The 22,668-nt window shown below is 38.8% G+C and overlaps 1 protein-coding gene across 3 annotated transcripts in view; it reads right to left on the bottom strand.

The window, feature by feature from the left end:
- The window catches only part of LOC136857706 (inactive histone-lysine N-methyltransferase 2E), a 335,033-nt gene that overhangs the window by 57,243 nt on the left and 255,122 nt on the right, over window positions 1–22,668 (bottom strand). The window lies entirely within an intron of this gene.

The raw sequence follows: 22,668 nt of genomic DNA, 5'->3' as shown, positions 1-22,668 counted from the left end.
TCACATTTACTTAAAAACTTTAGGACAGGACTTCATTCTTTTTCAAACGTTTTTCTAAATTCCCCCTTTTCTCCCTCTGTTTCAGGTTCCACCTTGAACTGAGAATACCTTCTAGCAACCTGGGGCAAATACGGTGTCCACCTCACTATCACATAAAAATATATTAAAAAATCAACACAAGACCAACTCCAGCCATAGCTTTGTTAAGGATTATTTTCAGATAGAGAAGACCTGCATTTTACAATAAAAAACAGAGCTTGAAGAATTTTCACATTTAAGAACTTGTTACGTCATTTTAAAATATGTTCAAGTTCTTTTAAGAAAGAACATTACATACAATTTTAATGACCAGTATTTCAATCAGTGCTTTGAAAATGATTTTTTGACTGAAACTCCTAACATTTTTATCCTACATTTCAAAACTTGGTAAACTTTCAAGAGGACTTTCACTTCGTATAAGACGTTACCCATTCAAAAGGAAATGATGCTATATTTTCAGAAAAAGAGAACTTTTAAGGTAGTATTATAAGTTATTGTTCCCGGATCAAGTTTTTTAATCATTTCTGCTAATTATCCAAAGGATTAGTGTGTATATTTTTTACGCATTGTTTTGTAACCTTAAGTTGTTATTGTCTGTTATCAAGTTTATGGCTGAAGATGATGCATACACGTATCAAAACCAGTCTCATTATTAATAAAATGCTGTAATTGATCTTATAACATTGCGTTGTATTAAACAGGTGGACCCCACTATTCTGTTCCCATTATATTTAAATAGATCACTTCCAAGATTAGTGCATTAAATGGTAACAAAGTTGAGCCTCTTCGTAATGATGTCGACTTGTGATAGAGAATATCACGGAGGTTTTCGTGCTAAATTTTATGAAATGGATAGATCATTGATAACTACAGTAGCACAATCATATTCAAAATTAGGCCTACCAGGTTATACTGTACATGGTGTAGGCTACCTGTGATTATAATCCCCATCCTTTCAATTTATATTTCAATACAAAATGTAATGTTTGTTACATATTAAAAGTTAACGGGATATCAGTATAATAACTCTTCTACGAAATGATGCTTTGGTTTTAATGCATTCTTGTTCTTGTGCAGGATCTCTCTTTTGTATTACCATTCAGAGGTTTCTAAGCTAAATTTTATTAACTGGACACATCATTAATAATTAAAGTAACACAATCATATTAGAAATTAGGCTTACCAGGTTATACATGGTGTAGGCTACATTTGAACATGATCTTCCTCACTTTGAATTTATATTTCACCTCATTGTTTCTTATGTACGAACAAGTTAACAGAATATTAGTTAAAGTGCCTACATCTGCTTGTCATATTCACACCTTGGTCTACCCCTACCGTTCTTACCACCTACACTTCCTTCAAAAACCAACTGAACAAGTCCTGGGTGTCTTAAGATGTGTCCTATCATTCTATCTCTTCTTCTTGTCAAATTTAGCCTAATCGATCTCCTCTCGCCAACCCGATTCAGTATCTCTTCATTTGTGATTCGATCTATCCATCTCACCTTCAGCATTCTTCTGTACCACCACATTTCAAAAGCTTCTATTCTCTTTCTTTCTGAGCTAGTTATCATCAATGTTTAACTTCCATACAATGCCACGCTCCACACGAAAGTCTTCAAAAATATCTTTCTAATTCCTATACCAATGTTTGAAGTAAGCAAATTTCTTTTCTTAAGAAAGCTGCTCCTTACATATGCCATCATTAGTTATTTTACTACCCAAGTAACAATATTCATCTACTTCCTTTAAGACTTCATTTCCTAATTTAATATTTCCTGCATCACCTGCCTTCGTTCGACTGCACTCCATTACTTATGTTTTGAACTTATTTATTTTCATCTTGTACTCCTTACCCATGACTTCGTCCATACCATTCAGCAGCTTCGAGAACTTCTGCAGTCTCAGATAAAATAACAATATCATCGGCAAATCTCAAGGTTTTGATTTCCTCTCCTTGGACTGTGATTCCCTTTCCAAATTCCTCCTTGGATTTCCTTTACTGCCTGTTCTATATAAACACTGAAAAGGAAGGGGGACAAACTGCAGCCTTGCCGCACTCTTTTCTGGATTGCTGCTTCTTTTTCAAAGCCCTCGATTCTTATTACTGCAGACTGATTTTTATACAGATTGTAGATAATTCTTCGTTCTCGGTATCTGATCCCAATCACCTTCAGAATCTTAAATAGCTTGGTCCAATCAACATTATCAAATGCTTTTTCTAGATCTACGAATGCCATGTACATGGGCTTGTTCTTCTTGATTCGATCCTCTAAGATCAGACTTAAAGTCAGGATTGCTTCACATGTTCCTACATTTCTTTGGAAGCCAAACTGATCTTCTCCCAACTCAGCTTCAACTTGTTTTCTCATTCTTCTGTAAATAATACGTGTTAAAATTTTGCAGGTATGAGATACTAAACCAATGGTGCGATAGTTTTCACACCTGTCAGCACCGGCTTTCTTGGGAATAGGTATAACAACATTCTGCTGAAAATCGGATGAGACTTCTCCTGTCTTATACATCTTACACACTAAATGAAATAACCTTGCCATGCTGGTTTCTCTTACGGCAGTCAGTAATTCAGAGGGAATGTCATCAATTCCAGGTGCCTTGTTCCTATTTAGGTCGCTCACAGCTCTGTCAAACTCTGACCTCAAAATTGGGTCTCCCATTTCGTCAGCATCAACAGCCTCTTCCTATTCCAGAACTAAATTATCTACATCTTCACCTTGATACAACTGTTTTATATGTTCCTGCCATCTTTCTGCTTGTCTTCTTTCCCTAGAAGTGGCTTTCCATCTGAGCTCTTAATATTCTTCCTTGATTTTCCTGTATGCAGCATCTACCTTTCCTAGGACCATACAACCTTTGACATCCTTGCACTTCTCCTTCAGCCAGTCTTCCTTAGCTACCTTGCACTTTCTATCCACTTCATTCTTTAACCGCCTACATTCTTTTCAGCCCTCTTCATTCCTAGCGTTCTTGTATTTTCGTCGTTCATCAATCAGGTCTAGTATCTCCTGAGTTATCCACTGATTCTTAGTTGATCTTTTCTTCCTTCCTAACATTTCTTCAGCAGCCCTACTTATTTTTCATGACTCTCCACTCTTCCTCTATTGTGTTTCATTCAGCCTTTTCATTTAGTCCTTGTGCAACATGTTCCTTGAAACAATCCCTCACACTCTTTTCTTTCAACTTGTCTAGATCCCATCTTTTTGCATTCTTTCCTTTCTTCAATTTCTTCAGCTTCAGATGGCATTTCATGTCCAACAAGTTGTGGTCAGAGTCCACGTCTGCTCCTGGGAAGTTTTGCAATCCAACACCTGGTTTCTGAATCTCTGCCTAATCATAATGAAGTCTATTTGATACCTTCCAGTGTCTCCAGGTCAAAATGTCAAATGTCAAAAATTTTATTTTCTTCAACTTTGGTTATGTAAGTATATTTCGATAAAACCGCTACTAATGCAGAATGAAATTTTAGAAGCGAGATGAGGCAGTAGAAGATTAAGTTTTTTTTTACCATCAAAGCAAGTTAAGTTTTTACCTACAAATGCTATCGGAAAAGCACGTATTAAATTAAGACAAGTTCCTACATGTCAACTGCCTGCATGTAGACTCAGCAAGCCTGTTACCCTATGTAGACGTAAGATACTGTTAAAACCCTAATCTACTCATAAAACGCCTACAACTGCTTTAAAGCCTATTAAAATACTGATTACACAGTGTATAAAGCAGACATTTGAGAAATAGAGCAAGAATTACATTGTGCAGGTATTATCGAGTAGTAGCTCTTCAAAGTTAAGACCTTACCTCTAAGCTGTTATTCTGTAGCCCAAACACTTCCTAGATTTTTACCCCTGCACCGAATACATTTTATGTAGCATATATGCCTTTGCTGGCGAGACCTAGTGTTTACAGTGCACTATGTCTTGCTAGTATGCGGTAGAGCAATTTTGTTACTTGGGTTAATCTGACTAAAACTTAAATACTTTATTCTTCGACTCTGCTATGGTTGGAGACCCAATTCTCTCTGTCTCTGCTATGAATGGTGTAAAAATGTTGCTCATATGGTCGGTTGGTATGATATCTGATGGCCAAGGAGGCATTAATTTTTGGTAGTGAGACAAATTTTGTCATAGTGCATTGGCACTGCCGGTGGCTACAATTGGCCTACGCAGTGGCCTCCACGGTATGCACTAGCCATGCGTCTTGGTAGGTGTGCTAGGCACCAACTGATGAGCCCAGCCTAGCACACTGGGGCGAAACACTGGCAACCAGGAATGAGTTAGCTGGAAAATTTATAATTTCCAATAACGGACCATTTATATTGGTATTATAAATTTACTAATTCGGAACAAGTATTTCAGATTCCCTATGGGAATCAACATCCATACCAATGCGTTTAGTGTTAATACCACTAATAAAATTGTAAGTAAAATAAAAAGAAAGAACAACATAAGACTAACACACCAATGCGCTTAGTGTTAATAGCATTAATAAAATTGTAAGTAAAATAAAAAGAAAGAACAACATAAGACTAACACCAGAGAATCGCAAGAGTTCAAATTACGTGACTTTTACATTTACAAACCCGGGGATTATTCAAATCACAAAATTATTTAAGAAACACGACTATCTAGTCTCATTTTCAACAAAGAACAATAATAGTCAAAAATTTTATAACCATAATAGTGTAAATTACAATAAAGAGAATTACTTAGATTCAAGAAACTATAAAATTTAGTGCGATCAATGTTTTGTCACGTATGTGGGACAAACAAGGTCGGAGTTTCAAAACTAGATATCTCGAACACGTTAATGGCAACAGACACAAGAAGTACAGTAGAAGTCCGTTATAGCGAGAATTCATAATGGCGAAAAATTTACTCGCTATAGCGGATTGTCGTTATATCCGATTTTTGTAAAAGTCGGTAAAACCCCCATACACATTAAATGCAGTATGAAATGGCCATCAGTTTGTTCAAAATTTGAGTTTTCGCAGATAATATTCATACTGCCGCTTACTTGTTTGTTGTTTTTCAAAATCCGATACTACGTGAAAGTGTGTGTTTAATTTCATTCTGAAAAATAAATATTACCATATTTCTCTGAATCCAAGAAGATTACAACTTTTCCTTCAAAATTTTTTATCAGGCTTAAAAAGGGCTTTGTAAAATCATATGAATGTCTTTTCTTATACAGTACGCATTTTTAGACTGTAGACGCCGAACACTGGCTTTAGTTACGCAGTATTTTTTGTGGCTGTAAATTATGCTCTATTTTACTGGGTTTAATAACCATTAACTTAAAATTGGCATCATAATATCGAAGGGAACTCGTTGAAAATTTGCCGGCATACACATTCCACGTGTCTCTACAATACGATGATCCACCAGGAAAATATTCTTACTTACTATAAAACTGTTACTTTCACTCAGCGTCAGATATAACTGGCTGCCGCTACACGTCTTGCTTGCCAGATGGTGGTGGTGATTATTGTTTTAAGAGGAAGTACAACTAGGCAACCATCCTCTATATAACACTAATCAGACGGAAAAAATGGAAGGGATCCGACACTTCGAAAATGAAGATATCGGCCAAAGAAAGACAAGGGCCACAAAGGGCGTGAAAATGAAAGACTCCCTAGCCCTCGCAAACCTAATAGCGTCGGGGTCGGAAAAGAACAAGAGTTGACCAAGGGAGGTCAGATAGGATAGATGAAAGTGAGGAGCCTGACACAAGTAAGTGGAAGCAATGTCAGGACTGAGCTGAGGGCCCCGTGGTTGCCAACCCACGCTTCAAAGTTCAGAGCCCCTGGGGCCCTCTTAGTCGCCTCTTACGACAGGCAGGGGATACCGTGGGTGATATTCTACCGCCCCCACCCACAGGGGGAACTCTGCTGAGGGCCCCGTGGTCGCCAACCCACGCTCCAAAGTTCAGAGCCCCTGGGGCCCCTTTTAGTAGCCTCTTACGACGGGCAGGGGATACCGTGGGTGTTATTCTACCTCCCCCACCCACAGGGGGTTTGCTTGCCAGATTCGGCCAACTTCAGCACTAGCGATGTATAGGTCTTAATTGTGGACTTTGAAAGTCAACAAACAAGTTTATTGCGCCGCGGTATGCAATTCTGCCCATGCATTTTTGTGCACATACCTCACAATTTCATCGTCAACTTCTTTAAAGCGTCCTTGTTGCGGGCCACTGAATGCATTTTTTGTGGAGTACGCATTTTTAAGCTATCTTTGTCTTCACGGTAACGCCGAATATGGGCTTTAATTAGGCATATGCGGTATTTTCTTGCGGCTGCACAATTATTATACATAACCGAGTGTTTAATAGCCATTAAGTTAAAATTGGCATCATCACATCGACAAGAACCCATTGAAAATTTTCCGGCAATACCTGTTCCACGAATCTTAACAATACAACGATCAATCACGAAAATATTCCTGTTGTCTATAAAACTTAATTTTACTAAGCGTCAGGTACAGCAGACGCGTTGTAGCTCTCCTACTGATAGCCGTGGCCTTTCTAAGAATTCGAAGGCTCGCATGTTTTGATGCCATTCTGCAGATTTGAGAAACGTTTTTGTAAAGGATAACAGACTGTCATTCTCTCTTCACTATTTTCCGAGATCCAGTGACGTTACACATAGGCACTGTACGACCGGTCACCGTGGCTAGCGATGTAGGCCTATGATAAAGAGGTGGTCGTTTATTGTTAACGAGTTTTGTGTGTGCACGCGCGCGTGGGGGGGAGGTGAAAGGAAACAGCGTGGTTACTGCAGTAGTTGCCAGCGGTGTTCATTACTATCAGGCCGCGAATGCAAAACGACCCTTGATTTTTCACACGAGATTCTGAGAAAAAAAAGTCTTGGATTCGAAGAAATACGCTATCACTCCAGAGGCTTCTGTGGCAAACATTTCAGTTTTCTTTCTCAAACGGCATCACCTAACCTATCCGTATATGTATCACGGAAACCTATTTGGAGCGTATGTAGAGAAATGATGACCTCCGCGCTAACAACTGACATGGGCATAGCTTTCCGAAATTTAATTAGACGCGAGAAAATATAAACTATCCTCAGAAATCAGTGATAGTACCCTGCCATATCTTGAGGTGTATCATTTTCTTACTTAATTTCAGTATATGATATACTATTAAAATTAAGAGATCGTTTATTTCAGCCTTTATTTTTAACGAGTTAACAACTGCTATCGGCTACGTTATTTACGCATTTATTACGAAAACGTGTTATCCACTTTCATTTCGAATTTTCTATTGAGAACAGCAGTCGACGGGTATTACTAATCGACTCCAATATCGCCTCCGAATGTTGACGAGAGTGTTCGCAAATGCACATAGCGCGAAAACTATACTGTACCGAAGATTATCGATTGCATTTTGTGGCAAACGTTTCAGTTTTGTTACTCAAATAGCGTCACATATCCTAGCTTATCTGTACTATATGTATGATGAAAACATACTTCAAGTGGAAGAGTAATTATAACCTTCTCGCTATAACTTTACACGATAATAGCCTTTCCGTAATTTAACGGACGTGAGAAAATATAAACGAACCTCGTAATTAATGACACACTCTGCCATATCTTGAGGTGTAGGCCTATCTCATTCTTACTTAATTGCGATATTTAGCATTAAAATTCGATCGTTTATTCAGCGTTTATCTTTAACGAGTTAACAACGGCTATCGGACACGTTATTTACACATTTATTACGAAAATATGTTCTCCCCTTTCATTTTCCTCGCGGAAGAGCAGTCAACGGGTATTACTAATCGACTCTGACATTGCCTTCGAAGCTTGCTGGTGGGCATAGCGAGAAAACAATACGGTACCGAAGATGATCGATTGCATGCAGTATAATGACTGGGTGCATAAATATCAGCAATGGAAAAAATCGAGCACGCATAATTGCTCGTAATAACGGATACGTCAGTGATAGGGTTCTCGCTGTAACCGAAGGATAATACACAGTTTAATATAGGAATTTTGAAGGGACGGACAAAATTTATCGTTATGACTGGGTTCCCGTTATATACCGTACTTCTACTGCATTCTGCTATGAGTGTCTATTTGGGAGATACTGGTCACCAGTATACTTAAATAGAGACTTGACCATTAAAAAAAGAAAAGTGAGCGAAGGGAACCTAATGAGCAATTACGAAAATATTCATATAGGTTTGGATCAATTAACACAAACAAAAATTTGAATGACGTACAAGAGAAAACAATCCGTTATATGAACAGATACTGTTGCTCTTATCATCACGAAAAATTAACAATTTGAAGTTACCTCCTCTAAAATGAACATCCCACCATCCCATTCTACATGCAGGCCGAGCTATTCCCCCTTCCCATACTAATGGCACTGCTCCCTCCCCTACTGCCCACAGCCAAGTTCCGCCGGGCGAGAGGAAACCTAATTATAACATGCGCAGTAGCGTGGCGAGAAGCAAGCCAGAACGAGGCTCAGATGAGAACCAGCTATAGGAAGTTTCACCAACTTTGATGGTAAGCTATTATGTCACCCACTTGTGACGGAAACTCGTTCCTTAAATTTCTGAGGGTTATAACCCATTAATTTTATATATCTTTTCCTTTCCAGACCATGTCTTTTTAAAAAGGAATATTCATAAGAATTAAGCTACCAATATGGTGGTCATGCAGTGCAAATCTTTGCCATACGACAGGCTATCTTAGAAGCATCAGATTCCTTGTACCAGAAATAGCTTATTTTTTTGAAAGGAATTTCCATATGAATTAAAGCTTTCAAATACTCTGATGCGGAATTGGTCCCATTTTCCTATTCCGAGGCCAGAATTCAAATCTCCCTCAGTCAGCACACTGAAGCTACCAGCTACTAGCACCGCATGTCACATTTTCAGGATGGCGGATAAGGTGAAAAGTGGTGTAGATTCAGCTCTTAAAAGTATTGAAAATATTTCGGATTCCGGTAGGTATCACAAGAAGGAATCAAAGGATGACTTATATAAAGCGGTAAGGATTATACGAGAATGTTTTATTGAACTGAAATCTAAACTATGTAGAAATGTGGAACATGTAAATGAGATTGATTTAAGCGAGGTTATGCTACTTGACAATGACATCGTGCTACAGGAAGACAGTAGATGATTGGGACAGGTGGTGCTATCTGTTGGCCAAGAGCTGCAAAAGATGGTACCAGCTCCAGCGGCTCAGTCGAGAGAGACAAAACAAAATAAAGAGGAAGCAGGAAACATGATGGCCCAATTACTAGTGTCACCTAGCGCTCATAGGGACAATTCGCTAATGGCAACCAAAGTTCTCATAGATGAAGCAAGCCATCGCAGAGAAGGCGGTGGATTTGTGCATCAACGACCTGAGTCTTTTGACATTCATCATAGAGAGTCTTTGGCAACTTCGGACATAGAAGCGAGAATCATGGAGAAAATTAACCAGCAGGTACAGTCCATCTTGGATAATGTTCACATTATGGTTAGAAACTAAGTGAAAGAGGCGACCCAACAACTGTTTGTATTTCATAATATACATTATGAATCCAGCCCTCTGATGAGTAATTCATCAAACAAACTTAAAATGGACATTGAAAACACGAAATATGCTACAGTAACAAGTCGTCAGGCCCGAGAGCAACCTGACAGGCACATCAGAAACGAATGCGTTACCCAAAGTAGCAGATACCAGTTACGATCTGCTCATCAAGAGCTTCACCCCCTGCCTCCATTCAAACTAGGGAAGGGGAATAACAATGGTGGAAAACTCAAATCGGCACCAAGACTATACTGGATGTACATCGGACACCTAGATGAAAAGTCCACGGAAGAAGACATCATCTCTTATATGGCAGAAAAAGGTATTTATAGCGTCAAAGCTTGCTTCACTATTCGAACAAGAGGTGGAACAAAGCGTTCAAAATAGCACTCCTGGAGAAAGACAAAGAAATAGTTGACAATGAAAATTTCTGGCCTAAGGGGTTTACTTTTCGCCCCTTTGAGTTTCAACTCTGAAATCAGGTTATCATCAATATCTACCGTTACAAGAGGTCACAAACCAACCCTGTTATTTGGTGACCTGAACTGCCGTGTAGACAAATGGGATACAAAGTCTCAAGCGATCACACACTTTCTTCTCGACTACCAGCTAAGACTACTAAACAGGAAGAATGATTACACATATATTGCCCCAAATGGTAGGAGCACAATTGACTTAATCCTCTCAAATGCAGAAGGACACGCGCAGGTGAAGACCGAAAAAGAAGCAATCAGGAAACACCTTCCAGTAATAGCGGAAATACAATTAAGTAATGGAACACTACGCAGTCAGGAGATCCCCCTAAGCAGAGAGTCTCTGGACATATAGAGGTGGAAAAATGGCAAGAGCAAAGAAGTGATTCTGACAATCATGCATATGATAGGGCTAGGGAACCTGGATGGAGCGACAGAAGCATTGAATGACACAATTCGGCACGCTTCCACTATATTACCTTCATCTGATCGCACTGCAAAGCCATGGTGTAATAAGGAATGTTACATCATGAGACAATCAACGTTACATTTACTTCACTCTGCTAGGGTATATGGTATGGATGCGCTTGCGAAATATGCTGAGGAACGTCGGAAATATATAAGTCTACTAATGGAAAACAAAACAAAAAAAATTTTGATTTATATATAGAACAGAAGTTATTATCCGAGGCAGAAGGGAAACCTTATAAAATCTTAAAGTACTCAAAGAAACAGGCATCAACTCCTCTTGTAAACCTGTCGCAATGGGAGTTACTTTTTTGTCATCTTCTTGGAGAATAAAACGTAAGGACAAACGGCTTCACTCCGCAACTGGCAAACATCCAGGACACGCACCCAATCACAACAGAGGAGGTCAGCCAACTTATAAGCAATGGGAAAAATAACAAAGCAGCTGGACCAGATGGGATTTACATAGAACATTTAACCTTTTAAGTGCTGAGTTACCACATGACTGTTTGGTACCTCAGTGCTGAGTTTTTACATTCACATGTAAATTTTTTTGTAGAAGCCTCAATTTTTAACTTATCAGTGGAAGGATTACCTTAAAATGCTTATAAATGTTGGTTGTATATCAATCTAAATACAAATGGAAAATCCTACACTTATGTCCAATATTATTTTGAGAGAAAACAAAATTACACTTATGTGCCCATGCGTATATTATCTTTATACAAAGTAAAGAACCCAACATAATATTATTTCCTAAAATCTGTAGGCAACTAATACATGTAACTTCTTAGAAGTATATAAGTTGATATTGAAAATACTTTCCAAACCTGGAATGTGGTGATAGTTAAAAGTTTTCTACTGGTTGTTTGTGATGCCGATTTGTACAACTATCTGCACCAACTCCACTAGCATAAAAGTTTCTAAAATAATCAATGATTTCAGGTTGTCATCAAACACTACTTGGCCCTCAGAGCCTGTCACAGTTACCTGAAACTCTGGTGAAGAAAAGTAATCCATCCGCCACGAAATTAGCGATAAAATAGCTTTTGTACTCAATGTGTTTTTCTTCCTTTGTTTAGAAGGAGGCTCTGTTTCTTTCTCACATACAATATTTTTGGCACTCTATCACTCTCACTTTCAAAATCGCTTAACAATTCCTTAAAAGGATTATCTCCTCATCACTTTCCGCTGTGGTTAATAACTGAAAGATTCTGTGATACGAAATAACATCGCTGCAAAAGCAAATAAATTGTTGTTCCGCCATGTTTGTTTACATCACAGATGAACTCCACAGGCGTCTACAAAAAGCTCTGTAAGTTACTTCCCGAAGCTATTACCTCTGATCAGTTAGTTCTACATAAGGCCCAACAGATGGCAGAACATGTCAGAGTTCAAATTCGCACTCGAAAATGAACCGGGAAACTAAAAAAAAAAAAAAAAAAAAAAAAAAAAAATTCTCGCGCACCGTCTATAGATGGGCGTAGCACTCATCGGGTTAAAAGTGACACTCCATGACCTGCTAGAACCGCTAACATGCCTATTCAATGAGTGCCTAAAACGTAAGACAATTCCAGATCAATGGAGGAAGATACTCATAATTGTGATCTACAAAGGAAAAGGGAAGAAGGATTGAAACTCTTACAGGGGAATTGCCCTGGAAAATGTTATGTTCAAAATCTTCTCTAAACTCCTAAGACGGATGGAACAAAGTCTACGTGCTAACATACCATCGAATCAATACGGCTTTACCCCGGGAAAATCAACTCTCCAGGCTGTGCAGGATCTTGTGCAAGAAATAATAACAACCTTAGCGCAACCTGGTAGACCGCTGTATGCAATCTGTATAGATTATTCTAAGGCATTTGACAGTATTAACAGAAGGATACTTATCCATAAGTTGGAAAACATATTAGGTACTTCCAACAGTAAATTAGAAACATTTAAATCGATTTTAAACATGAATTATGTAACAATCTACGATGGCATCACCACGTCGAGGAGCATCAATCAAACAAAGGGTGTTCTACAAGAGGATCCGATGAGTCCAGTTCTCTTCAAAGTGATGACCTCAGATATTGAGCAATCTATAGACTCAAGATCAGTCGAACTGCTTATGTATGCGGATGACATGGCCATCCTTTCAAGATACCGTGAAGACCTACAAACAGCCATGGAGAACATTAGGGTATGGGTGAAAGATAATTCTATGGAAATAAATAGTTCCAAAACAAAGGCTATGAAATTTAGAAGGGGAGGAAGGATATCTAATATGGACCAACTAAAATGCGGAGAAGAACCTTTAGAATTCGTATCCAACTTCAAATACCTGGGTGTCGTATTACAAACTACTGGAACTGGTTTCACTCTACATGTACAGGAGCGAGCTACGGCAGCAACGAAAGTCTCATATGACATTCCCAAACTCCAAAACCTATCCCTATCAACAGCAATGAAAATATTCAAAATTAAAGTTATGCCGACTACCACATATGGTATTTAATTAATTTGGCCTTACTTGTCGGTGAACAACCTTAGGAAGCCAGAAAGCGTCAAAGCGAGATTTATTAAGAGAGCTCTCTCAATATCAAAATTCTCAAGAAATAGTTACGCCTATAAAATAGCGCAGGAAACCTTCTTCATGGAAGACATAAGGCACATTTTTGGTCTACCGGAAACGCATGCATATAAAACTATCATCGAGGAGAGACGGAAAAAAGCCGACGAGATACCCCAAGAAATAATGGAGACTGATGCAATGAAGTCAGAAATTAGGAAGGGACCGAATTTCAAGCTTCGACATCTATATGCACGATTCGCTGTCCACGGGTTTCATGGAAGGATCTGCCAGAATGAGGCATTCCATGAACCCAAGGAGGTTGCGTCTGCACGAAATGCAATAATCCATGCTCTAAATACCATTTAGGGGAATGTATAAACAGACCTCAATCTCTAATCACAGAAATGACACGGTGGTGAAAAACTTGATTGTACACATTGTGTTTAATAAATTAATTAATACATTTTCAGGAAATGTTATTCAAGTTTCAACACTGAAGAAAACAAAAAAAATTTGCAAGAAGTGATGAACAATTTTATGTAAATAGTGTGTATATTATGTTTTTAGTGTATTCCAAACAGTTCATAAAGGACATGGGTTCTTCCATTTTTAAATTATAAGACAGCAACAATGAGGATTGTAATTGTTATGAGACGTTATGGCTGGCATGTCATATTATCAAGAAATGTCATTCAAATTTTAACACTGAAGATAAAAATATTTTGGCAAGAAGTGATGGACAATTTTATGTAAATAATGTGTATGTTTTATATTTAGCGTATTCTTAAACAGTTCTTAAAAGACATGGGTACTTCCATTTTTAAATCACTAGACAGGAACAATGAGCATTGTAAACTACTACGAGATGTTATGGCTGAAGAAGTCTCCAATGATACGAAACATGTTCCAAAGGATGTTTAATATATTTTTATATTAAATAATTTTCACTTGTAAAGTGAAGTGTATTGATTGGGTGGACCACTAAACCTAACACTAGTTCTTAATTTAAACTGTATCAATATGGATCTATATGATGAAGTTCGTAAACTGTAAAAACGAGGGCATTTTACGCCGTATATCCGCGGGTACAGTGAAAACTATATCTACCATTTCTACATGTGACAGGTAAGTATTAAACGGTGTGAAGAACACGAGAGTACAAATATAAAAACCTTTTCCGCTGGGACTTATAAAATAACAAGTGCACTGAAAGGTGTGAAAAACACCAAACACCTAATATGAAAACTTGTGCACAGGGGCCAATAAAAATATTGAAGTATTAACCAGCTCACACTCTTTCTAACACAAATGTTAGTAGAAGCCTTCTATTTCAAAGCAGCAGGTTATTAAACATTATTTTCTGGTTACGCTCTTAGGGCCGGTTGCATAAAAACCACTAACTGTAGTTCAGTTTTGATCAAAGATCAGAAATGAACTTCGTTCTTTTCTCTGCGTGAGTTGTATAACACTAATCTTAGATCACTGAACCAAGTTCAATGTTGAACTAATGTCAACGAAACAGAGTTGACAACATCGCTAAATAAGATATTTGCGATTGTATCGAATCGAGTTGTATCGAACTTGCGATTTAGATAGGAACGATCGACAATTCTCGATGCCATTCGACATTCATTTGTCTGTGATACGTAAACAAAGCAGCAAAATGGAGAAACAAGAGTGTAGTAAGAAGACGTGTACTGCATTTTTAAGAAAGAGGAGAAAGATATGTCAATTGATATTGCGTTAGAACACAAGGAAATAATAGAAAATAAAAAGACGGACAGCTCCACTACAAAGTCTAAGGAGGAAGCTTGGAAACGAATAACATTGGAGTACAATTCCGAATAACATTGGAGTACAATTCCAGGAAAGTGGTTCAGCGGGAATGGAAGTTTCTCAAATTATGTTACGAGAACATGAAGAAGAGGGCAAGACAGGCAAATGCCCAAGCTAAGGTACAGTTGTACAAAACGGGGGGCGGTCAGTATGTGCCGCCGTTCTTAGACGAAAGTGGGCAAAAACTTATTGCTGCACTTAAGCCGCACTTTCAACCCATCGTCAGCGAGTTCGATGATGATGTTGGCTTCCATGCGGAAGTTATCACTGAAGTGAAGGGCATGGAAGTCATCACTGCAGATCCCGAATGACCTTCAAGTTTTTTAGTGATAACTGAAGGTGAGGAAATTCAAGTAGATGAGCGAAATGGAGAGACCGTGTGCAGTTCCAATCCAGGACCTTCAACTTTACTGCCTGAAAAGAGGAAGAAAGAAGACATAAGGGAGACTTTTTATAAGAGAAGGCTCGAGTGTGTGGAAGAAGAGCATGCAGTGAAAATGAAGATATTGAACTTGGAACTAGAAATAAAAATGAAAGAATATCAGAAAAGTGAATAAGCATTAATACCTTGTTCATAGTGTAATTAAAAGTTCAGAAAGTGTTAATAACAAATAATAGTGTAATTAAAAGTTCAAAATACCTGAAAGTGCTGTTAATTAGTGCAGTTCTAGGTGATGTGTTTTCTCTTGCATTTCCCTGATTTACAGCATATTCAGGCAGTTCCTGATAAATCATCCTTCCTCTGAAAACAGCATCATCAACATCAGGAGTGTCATCATCTGCATTAATGGCCAAGGTATGTAATACAAATGTTGCCACTATGATAGGTGGAACTCGAAGTAACTTGACTGCTAGTTTCATTCTTAAACACGGAAATCGCCTTTCAACAACACTGAATGACTGTTCAATTACTGATCTTGTCTTCCTGTGTGCCCTGTTATCTGCTCGATCTGCACGGCTTTCTACGTGCATTGTAGGTGTAAGTCAATAGTGACAACAACGGTATGCACTATCTCCCAAGAGCACACGTTGGGGAAATTCTCCAGCTTCAAATTGGGCATGAATTCTAGAATTCCTAAAAATATTGCTGTCATGTGCAGATCCTGGCCATCTGGCAACAATATTTTGAAAACAAAGTTTTGAATCGCAGACAGCTTGTACATTTAAGGAAAACCAACCATGGCGATTTCTGTATATTTCTGCATTATTGCCACCAGGTGATATAATTGGTATATGTGTGCAGTCTATTGCACCTAGTACTCCAAGAAAGTTGCAAATGTTATAGTCTTGCATTACCCTTCTTACTTCACCCGCCTCAGTAGGCATCTTGATGAATTGAGGTTTCAGAGCTGCAATCTCTCTAGTGATTTTGTGTGTAGTCCTACTTGCAGTTCCTTTATTTACATTGAATACATCTCCAATTACTATTTGGAAGCTTCCAGTTGCGTAAAATCTTTGTGTGAGAAGGATCATGAACATTGGATTCAGTGCATGATTTCGTTTAGTTTGTGTCCCTAATTGTAGATGTAATCTTTGTTCTAGTTCTTCAACTACACGTTTTCCTAATCGAAACCTTATTTTAAATTATCGATCATTTAGTTCTAAAAAGGGATTCCTTCTATGTTGAAACACGCGAGGACCTCTTTGGAGTTCGTACTCTCCATTCTCGGATGAAACATTAGAGTAATGTGAAATCTGAAAATAACATAACCTATAGGCCCTAAGCATGAAACAGTAGACAACAAACAACTTGTTAATAGTAGGATTATTGTTCAGATAATTACAAATAGCATTACATACAATATTACTTTAATCAACAGTAGGCCTATTTGTTCTTTTTTTCATTATTATGTTACAGACACCTGAACAGATTTATTTCTCACAAAAATAATTATTTTCCTTCTGCTGAACTTAGTTCAACCAGGTTAATCTGAGAAAATTCACCAGTCAGATTTGATCCTCCATAAAGAAGACATGATCTTGGATTAATGTTTATACAACCAAAATTCTATGATCTTGGATTCATGTTTATACAACCAAAATTCTAAGTTCAGCTTGACTGGAGATCAGTTTCAAGTGGTTGAACTCAGATTAAATTTTATGCAACCGGCCCTAAGACAATGAAATGGAGGTTACACTTAACCATGTGTGACGGGGAGGAATGACTTCGACCAACTCGAGCAATCGAGTCAAAACTCGAAGGTGCAAGTTCAACATTCGCAACCTCTGCGCACTTTAACCCCTCAGCGCGGTGGATTTAAATGCCTGATCGTCTCAGTATTGTGTGAGGAGTTCTGAGTGCGGTGTTTAAACCTTCTCGATTCGTTCGAGGCGTCTTTCAAAGCAACACAACTTTGGTACTATTTTATAGATTTCAATAAAACTTTCACACGCATATTTAGAAAACTCCATTCTTTTGGAAAATATTTTTCTAACTTACCTTAATAGTTGAGTTAAGTGTGGAACGTCTTGAAGCATCTCTAAATGCACAGAGCCGCTTTCGCAGTTTGAACACTAACACACTTGCGTCTCTCCGAATTTCCTATTTGTAGCACACGACATAATTGGATAAATTTTGAGAAGTTTGGAGGGTCCCTGATGTGTAACAAGTGCCTCATTGTTGTTGAAATGCATAAAATTACTGATTCAAACATATCCATTGAAATAACAGACCCATAAATTGGCGCAGACAAGAACAGAGCTTTAAATAAAATAGCTTCGTAGTGTAGGCTTTTGTATTATAGCCATTAACATATAAAGAACAATCACAACTTGTATCTCGTCCTTCGTGACTGGTTTACAATTTTGCATTCTGGAACAAAAGAGGTACTAAGCCCTAGATCGGATTTTTTGCTCAGTATATGAATTTGTTTCACGAACTATTGGTTCCACTAACTCGTCAATAAAGAACATCTTAAAAACAGTCACACCATCACATTCCCCACTGGTTCATTCTGAGGTCCTGGGTTCCCTATAAAGTGTTCTATTTGATCCATATAATTAGACATGATGGTTCAGGCTTGTGGGTTACTGTAGTCACGTCCTAGTTCGTAAACCATGGGCAACGGCTGAGAGGCCTAGTAAGTGCTCCTGAGAGTCAGAATACCAGTTGCTATGGAATGGGAGTGGGCATCTCTGACATATTCTGAGTCATGGCCCTCCTTGTGCTCAGGCGGCTAGGACTATAAAATTCACCGGTGGTCCATAACCCGTTAGAGGAGAGATCCTCACCTGGACTATGTGCAAGTAGGGTAGCATCCTGCTTCATGAATTTACCGAGCTCAGAACTCTTTAAGCAAGCCTCGGACCTATAGGAGTAACGGAGTCCCACTCCAATTTGACAGGCAAGGGACTCCTTGGAAACAACTTGGTGAACAAAATGGAATTCGATAGGGAGCTATCAATATTAATGGGGCTTATGGAAGAAATAAAGTAGAACTGGCTGAGTCAACAAAGAGGATGCATCTGGATGTGCTAGGAGTAAGTGATATTCGGGTAAGGGGAGATAACGAGGAAGAGATAGATTATAAAGTGTACTTGACAGGTGTTAGAAAGGAAAGGGCAGAGTCTGGGGTAGGGCTCTTTATCAGGAATACCATTGCACGCAACAGTTTCCGTTAGGCACGTAAATGAGCGAATGATGTGGGTAGATTTGTCAGTTGGAGGAATTAGAACTAGAATTGTGTCCGTGTATTCACCATGTGAGGGTGCAGATGAGGATGAAGTTGACAAGTTTTATGAAGCATTGAGTGACATCGTGGTCAGGTTCAACACCAAGGATAGAATAGTGCTAATGAGCAATTTCAATGCGAGAGTTGGGAATAGAACTGCAGGATACGAAAGGGTGATTGGTAAATGTGGGGAAGATATGGAAGCTAATGGGAATGGGAAGCGTTTGCTGGACTTCTGTGCTAGTATGGCTTTAGCTGTTACGAATACATTCTTCAAGCATAAGGCTATTCACTGCTACACATGGGAGGCTAGGGGAACCAGATCCATAATAGACTATTCTTAACAGACTTTGAATTCAGGAAATCTGTTAGGAATGTATGAGTTTTCCACGGATCTTTCGATGATACAGACCACTATCTGATCTGTAGTGAACTAAGTATCTCGAGGCCTAGGGTAGAGAAAGTGAAATCTGCCTGCAAACGAATAAGGGTAGAAAATCTCCAGGACGAGGAAATTAAGACAGAAGTACGTGGACATGATTAGTGAGAAGTTTCGAACAGTGGACAGTAAGCAGGTTCAGGATATAGAAAGTGAATGGGTGGCATACAGGAATGCTGTAGTAGAAACAGCAAGGGAATGCCTAGGAACAACTGTGTGTAAAGATGGGAAAAGGCGAACATCTTGGTGGAATAATGAAGTGAGAGCAGCTTGTAAACGTAAAAAGAAGGCTTATCAGAAATGGCTCCAAACAAGGGCCAAGGCACACAGGGATTTGTACATAGATGAAAGAAACAGAGTGAAACAAATAGTTGTTGAATCCAAAAAGAAGTCATGGGAACATTTTGGTAACAACCTGGAAAGGCTAGGTCAAGCAGCATGGAAACCTTTCTGGACAGTAATAAAGAATCTTAGGAAGGAAATGAGCAGTGTTTTGAGTAATTCAGGTGAACTCATATCATAGATCCCAGGGAATCACTGGAGAGGTGGAGGGAATATTTTGAACATCACCTCAATGTAAAAGGAAATCATCCTGGTGGTGTTGCGAACAGCCAAGCTCATGGGGAGGAGGAAAATGATGTTGGTGAAATTATGCTTGAGAAAGTGGAAAGGATGGTAAATAAACTCCATTGTCATAAAGCAGCAGGAATAGATGAAATTAGACCTGAAATGGTGAAGTATAGTGGGAAGGCAGGGATGAAATGGCTTCATAGAGTAGTAAAATTAGCATGGAGTGTTGGTAAGGTACCTTCAGATTGGACAAAAGCAGTAATTACACCTATCTATAAGCAAGGGAACAGGAAGGATTGCAACAACTATCGAGGTATCTCACTGATTAGTATACCAGGCAAAGATGAAAACTAGTGTGGTTTCAGACCACAGAGAGGTTGTCAGGATCAGATTTTCAGTATGCGCCAGGTAATTGAAAAATGCTATGAGAGGAATAGGCGGTTATGTTTATGTTTCGTAGATCTAGAGAAAGCATATGACAGGGTACCGAGGGAAAAGATGTTCGCCATACTGGGGGACTATGGAATTAAAGGTAGATTATTAAAAGCAATCAAAGGCATTTATGTTGACAATTGGGCTTCGGTGAGAATTGATGGTAGAATGAGTTCTTGGTTCAGGGTACTTACAGGAGTTAGACAAGGCTGTAATCTTTCACCTTTGCTGTTCGTAGTTTACATGGATCATCTGCTGCAAGGTATAAAATGGCAGGGAGGGATTCAGTTAGGTGGAAATGTAGTAAGCAGTTTGGCCTATGCTGACGACTTGGTCTTAATGGCAGATTGTGCCGAAAGCCTGCAGTCTAATATCTTGGAATTTGAAAATGGGTGCAATGAGTATGGTATGAAAATTAGCCTCTCGAAGACTAAACTGATGTCAGTAGGAAAGAAATTCAACAGAATTGAATGTCAGATTGGGGATACAAAGCCAGAACAGGTCGATAATTTCAAGTATTGAGGTTGTGTGTTCTCCCAGGATGGTAATATAGTGAGTGAGATTGAATTAAGATGTCGTAAAGCTAATGCAGTGAGCTCGCAGTTGCCATCAACAGTATTCTGTAAGAAGGAAGTGAGCTCCCAGACGAAACTATCTTTACATCGGTCTGTTTTCAGACCAACTTTGCTTTACGGGAGCGAAAGCTGGGTGGACTCAGGATATCTTATTCATTACTTGGAAGTAACAGACATGAAAGTAGCAAGAATGATTGCTGGTACAAACAGATGGGAACAATGGCAGGAGGGTACTCGGAATGAGGAGATAAAGGCTAATTTAGGAATGAACTCGATGGATGAAGCTGTATGCATAAACCGGCTCCGGTGGTGGGGTCAGGTGTGGGGAATGGAGGAGGATAGGTTACCTAGGAGAATAATGGACTCTGCTATGGAGGGTAAGAGAAGTAGAAGTAGACCAAGACAACGATGGTTAGACTCCGTTTCTAACAATTTAAATATAAGAGGTACAGAACTAAATGAGGCCACAACACTAGTTGCAAATCGAGGATTGTGGCGACGTTTAGTAAATTCACAGAGGCTTGCAGACTGAACGCTGAAAGGCATAACAGTCTATAATGATAATGTATGTATGTATGCATGTAATTAGACATGTTTTCCCGTCAAAGTGGATTAGCCGTAACATGCAGATTGCCATTCTGAAGTCCTGGGTTCCCTATAAACTGTTCTATTTGACCCACGTAATTTGACATGTTTTCCCATCAAAATGTATTAGCCGTGACCTGCAGATTTCCATTCTGCGTACTATCAATCGTATCTGATTCTGAACCGAGGATTTCACGTATAGAGATGTCATCCACATCACTCAAATCACCATGTGAATCTAACAAACTTTCGTCAGAACCACTCAACTGCTCTAAAACATACTCTATTTCCACACTCGATAACCCACACTTGCTTGTAGAAGCCATTTCCACTCACGACCAACGGAATGCAAGACAGCATGTGATAATTAAGGGTTATAAATTTCATTCTGGTTGGTTCGTACTGAAGTGAGTTTACGTATGATTTATTCAGGCAAAATTTTCCACCTATTCAATACAGTTTTTAAATTACATTGTAGAGTTTGGTACTAGTTTCGACCCTACTCGGGGTCATCAGCCATAAATATTCAATTACACAATTTAGTCAAAGTATCCTAAAACAAGACGTTTTAGTTAAAATAAGCAATATTACATTATCCAGCTTAAAAGTTAATGATGAAGAAATACAAAGATAATAAAACAAATATAAACTAGTATGCCGTTGTAAAATGGCTACATTTGGAACCATATCACACAATTATGTTCCTAATCTAGATATAGGCTATTGTATCACGCGACAAATATTTGCTACACTGCACTGTACCATTCAATGCAAACCATAGCACTTGGCTGCATTACTAATTGCCTTTCTTGAAATTTGGCATCTCGAAGTATAGTGTAGACCAAATTACAATGGAAGATTAAGAAAAGACAGGATTTCGCCATCATGTTGGGCACTTTTGTATCTAATGTGCTTTATTTTATTAGATGAGAGAATTGAATACTACTTGTGGTCGATTGTCGTTAGGCCTGGCTTTATTAGATTTGTGGCTGTGGTTTGGCTAATCAGAGTAGCTGAACTGAAAGAAGTTTTCACGGGAAACTGACTGATTTTGAACTCGCGTACCGATAATGTTTGATGTCGGTTGCACGGTCTAACTTGCCTGCCTCTCATCCGGAGGGCCTGTGTTCGATTCCCAGCCAATTCAGGCATTTTTACCTGGATATAAGGGCTGGTTCCAGGTCCACTCAGCCTAGTGATTCCTTTAATTGAGGAGCTATCTAATGGCGAGATGGCGACCCGGTCTAGAGAGCCAGAAATAACGGCTGAGAGGATTCGTCACACTGTCCATGCGTCACTTCGTAATCGGCAGGCCTTTGGGCTGAGCAGCGGACGCTTGGCAGGCAAAGGCCCATTGGGGCTGTAGTTTGGTTTGATTTAGGAGTGTCTGTAAGATTATAATTATACATATTTCATTTTTGTGATGTTTAGCTAAATTGTTGATGGTTTTTATTCATTCCC

Source organism: Anabrus simplex, chromosome 1, assembly GCF_040414725.1.
Source record: "Anabrus simplex isolate iqAnaSimp1 chromosome 1, ASM4041472v1, whole genome shotgun sequence".
Classification (NCBI taxonomy): domain Eukaryota; kingdom Metazoa; phylum Arthropoda; class Insecta; order Orthoptera; family Tettigoniidae; genus Anabrus; species Anabrus simplex.
This window is presented reverse-complemented; position numbering and strand designations above follow the sequence as displayed.